Source organism: Chrysochloris asiatica, unplaced genomic scaffold, assembly GCF_000296735.1.
Source record: "Chrysochloris asiatica unplaced genomic scaffold, ChrAsi1.0 scaffold00410, whole genome shotgun sequence".
NCBI classification, from domain to species: domain Eukaryota; kingdom Metazoa; phylum Chordata; class Mammalia; order Afrosoricida; family Chrysochloridae; genus Chrysochloris; species Chrysochloris asiatica.
This window is the reverse complement of record NW_006408928.1, coordinates 209,587-214,412: the sequence shown is the minus strand read 5'-3', so window position 1 is coordinate 214,412 and position 4,826 is coordinate 209,587.

Sequence of the window (4,826 nt, the reverse complement as noted above, 5' to 3'; positions counted from 1 at the left end):
GTATATGGAAATGTTGCACTACTCTGCCATGTAGCTAGCTCTCTGTATATAGACAAGTTGGACTCATCTGCCTTGTAGCTAGAACTCTGTATATGGAAATCTTGCACTTCCCTGCCATATGGCTAGCTCTCCTTATATGGATATTTTGGACTCATCTGCCATATAGCTATCTCTCTGTACATGCATATTTTGGACTGATCTGCCCTGTAGTTGGCTCTCCATATATGTACATATTGGACATATCTGCCATGTAGCTGATAACCTAAATATGGACATGTTGGACTAATGTGCCATTTAGCTAGCTCTCAGTATATGGACACGTTGAACACATCTGGCATGTAGCTAGAACTATGTATATGGAAATGTTACACTACTTTGCCATGTAGTTAAATCTCTATATATAGACAAGTTGGACTCATCTGCCTTGCAGCTAGAAATCTTTATATAGAAATGTTGCACTACCCTGCCATGTGGCTACCTCTCTGTATATGGACATTTTGGACTAGTCTGCTATGGTGCTAGCTCTCTGTACATGATGGATATGTTGGACTGATCTAACAAGTATGTAGCTCTATGTATATGAACTTATTGATATTCTGCCATGTAAGTAGTTCTCAGTATATGAACACGGTTGACACATCTGCCTTGTAGCTAGAAGTCAGTATATGGAAATGTTGCACTATCCTGCCATGTAGCTAGCTCTCTGTATATGGACATTTTGAACTCGCCTGTGTTGTAGCTAGCTCTATGTACATGGAAATGTTGAAATGATCTGCCAAGTAGGTAGCTTTCTGTATATGAACATATTGGAATTTTCTGCCCTATAGCTAACTCTCAGTATATGGACACGTTGCGCACATCTCCTATGTAGATGGAACTCTGTATATGGAAGTGTTGCACTACTCTGCCATGTAACTAGTTCATTGTATATAGACAAGTTGGACTCATCTGCCTTGTAGCTAGGTCTCTGTGTATGGAAATGTTGCACTACCCAGCCATGTAGCTAACTCTCTGTATATGGACATTTTGGACTCATCTGCTATGTAGCAACGTTTCTGTACATGGATATGTTACACTGATCTGCCAAGTAGGTAGCTCTCTCTATATGAACATATTGGACTTGTCTGCCATGTAGCTAGCTCTCATTATATGGACACGTTGGATTCATCAGCCATGTAGTTAGTGTCCTATATATGGACATTTTGGACTGCTCTGCCATGGAGCTAGCTCTCAGTGTATGGACTCATTGGCCACATCTGCCATGTACCTAGAACCCTGTATATGGAAATCATGCTCTATTCTGCCATGTAGCCAGTTCTCTGTATATTGACAAGTTGGAATCATAAGTCTTGTACCTAGTACTCTGAATATGGAAATGTTTCACTACCCTGACATGTAGCTAGGTCTCTACATATGGACATTTTGGACTCATGTGCCATATAGTTAGCTCTCTGTAAATGGATAAGTTGGACTGATCTGCCATGTAGCTAGAATTCTGTATATGGAAATGTTGCACTACTCTGCCATGGAGTTAGCGCTCTGTATATACATAAGTTGCAGTTATCTGTCTTGTAGCTGAAACTCTGTATATAGTAATGTTGCATTACCTTGCCATATAGCTAGCTCTCTGTATATGGACATTTTGGAATCGTCTAACATGTAGCTAGCTCTCTGTACATGTATATGTTGGATTGATCTACCAAGTACGTAGCTCACTGATATGAACATATTGGACTTGTCTACCATGTAGGTGGCTCTCAGTATATGGACAAGTTGGACACATCTGCCATGTACCTACAACTTTGTATATGGAAATGCTGCCCTACCCTGACATGTAGTTCATTCTCTATATATAGACAAGTTGGACTCATGTAGCTAGAAATCTGTTTATGGAAATGATGCACTACCCTGCCATGTAGCTAGCTCTCTGTATATGGACATTTTTGACTTGTCTGCCATGTGTCTATCTCTCTGTACTTGGATATGTTGGACTGATCTGCCAAGTAGGTAGCTCTCTGTATATGAACATATTGGACTTGTCTGCCATATAGCTAGCTCTCAGTATATGGACACGTTGGACACATCTGCCATGTAAATAGAAATCTCTATATGGAAGTGCTGCACTACTCTGTCATGTAGCTAGCTCTCTGTATATAGACAAGTTGGACTTATCTCCCTTATAGCTAGAACTCTGTATATGGAAATGTTGCACTACCCTGCCATGTTGCTAGCTCTCTCTATATGGACGTTTTGGACTCGTCTGCCATGTAGATCGCTCTCTGTACATGGATATGTTACACTGATCTTCTAAATAGGTAGCTCTCTCTATATGAACATACTGTTCTTGTCTGCCCTGTAGCTAGCTCTGAGTATAAGGACATGTTAGACTCATCTCCCATGTAGTTAGTAACCTGTATATGAACATTTTTGACTGCTCTGCCATGTAGCTATCTCTCAGTGTATGGACATGTTGGACGCATCTGCCATGTACCTAGAACTCTGTATTTGGGAATCTTGCTCTACTCTGCCATGTAGCTAGCTCTCTGTATATGGCCATTTTTGACTCGTCTGCCATGTAGCTAGCTCTCTATACATGGATATGTTACACTGATTTGCGATGTAGGTAGGTCTCTGTATATGAACAATAGCTCTCTGTATATTGTACTTGTCTGCCAAGTTTCTAGCTCTCAATATATGGACATGTTGGACTTATCTGCCATGTAGCTCCTACTTTTTATATGGACATGTTGGATCACTCTTCCATGTAGTTAGCTCTCAGTATATGGACACATTAGACACATCTGCCAGGTAGCTAGAACTCTGTATATGATAATGTTGCACTACACTGCCATGAAGTTAGATCTCTATATATAGACAAGTTGGAATCATCAGCCTTGTAGCTAGAAATTTGTATATGGAAATGTTACACTACTCTGCCATGTCGCTAGATCTCTGTATATAGACATTTTGGACTCATCTGCCATGTAGCTAAGTCTCTGTACATGGATATGTTGAACTGTTCTGCCAAGTAGGTCGATCCTGTATATGAACATATTGACTTGTCTGTCATGTAGGTAGCTCTCAGTATATGAACACCTTTGACACATCTGCCATGTAGCTAGTATTCAGTATATGATAATGATGCAATACCTGGCCATGTAGCGAGCTCTCTTTATATGGACCTTTTGAACATGTCTGCCATGTAGCTAGCTCTCTGTACAAGGATATGTTGGACTGATCTTCCAAGTAGGTAGCTCTATGTATATGAACATATTGGAGTTGTCTACCATGTAGTTGGCTCTCAGTATATGGATATGTTGGACTCATTTGCTAGTACCCTTTATATGGATATGTTGTACTATTCTTCCATGTAGCTAACTCTCAGTATATGGAAACGTTGGTAACATCTTCCAGGTAGCTAGAACTCTGTATATGATAATGTTGCACTACCCTGTCATGAATTGAGATCTCTATATATAGACAAGTTGCACTCATCTGTCTTGTAGCTAGAAATCTGTATATGGAAATTTTACACTACCCTGCCATATAGTTAGCTCTCTGTATATGGACATTTTGTACTCATCTGCCATGTTGCTAGCAATCTGTACATGGATGTGTTGGACTGATCTGCCAAGTAGTAGCTCCTCTATATGAACATATTGGACTTTTCTGCCATGTAGGTGGCTCTCTGTATATGGACATGTTAGACATATCTGCCATGTAGCTAGTACCCTCTTTATGGACATGTTGGACTGCTATGCCATGGGCTTAGCTCTCAGTTTATGGACACATTGGACACATCTGCCATGTACCTATAACTCTGTATATGATAATGTTGCACTACTCTGCCATGTAAGTAGCCCTCTATATGTAGATAAGAAGGACTCATCTGCCTTGTAGCTCGAACTCTGTATATCGAAATGATGTACTACCCTGTCATGTAGGTAGCTGTCTGTATATGGACATTTTGGAATCCTCTACCATGTAGCTAGGTCTCTGTATCTGGATATGTTGGACAGATCTGCCAAGTAGGTAGTTCTCTGTATATGAACATATTGGACTTGTCTGCCATGTAGGTGGCTGTCAGTATATGGACAAGCTGTATATATCTGCCATGTAGCTGGTATCCTTAATTTGGACATGTTGGACTACTCTGCCATGTAGCTAGCTCTCAGTATATGGACTCGTTGGACACATCTGCCATGTAGGTAGAAATCTATATATGGAAATGTTGCTCTACACTGCCATATAGCTATTGCCCTTTATATAGACAAGTTGGACTCATCTTCCTTGTATCTAGAAATCTGTATATGGAAGTGTTGCACTACCCTGCCATGTAGCTAGTCTCTGTATATGGACATTTTGGACTCGTATTCCATGTATCTAGTTCTCTGTACATGGATATGTTACACTGATCTGAGAAGTAATTTGCTCTCTGTATATGAACATAATGGATTTGTCTGCCATATATGTTGTTCTCAGTATATGACACATTGGAAACATCTGCCATGTAGCTAGTACTCTGAATATGGACATGTTGGACTAGACTGTCATGTAGCTACCTCTCAGTATATGGACACGTTGGACACATCTGCGATGTAGCTAGAACTATGTATATGGAAATGTTGCAGTACACTGCCATGCAGCTAGCGCTCTGTATATAGAAAAGTTGGACTCATCTGCCTTGTCACTAGATCTCTGTATATGGAAATGTTGTACTACCCTGCCATGTAGCTAGCTCTCTTTATATGGACATTTTGGACTCGTCTGCCATGTAGCTATCTCTCTGTACATGGATATGTTACACTGATCTGAGAAGTAGGTTG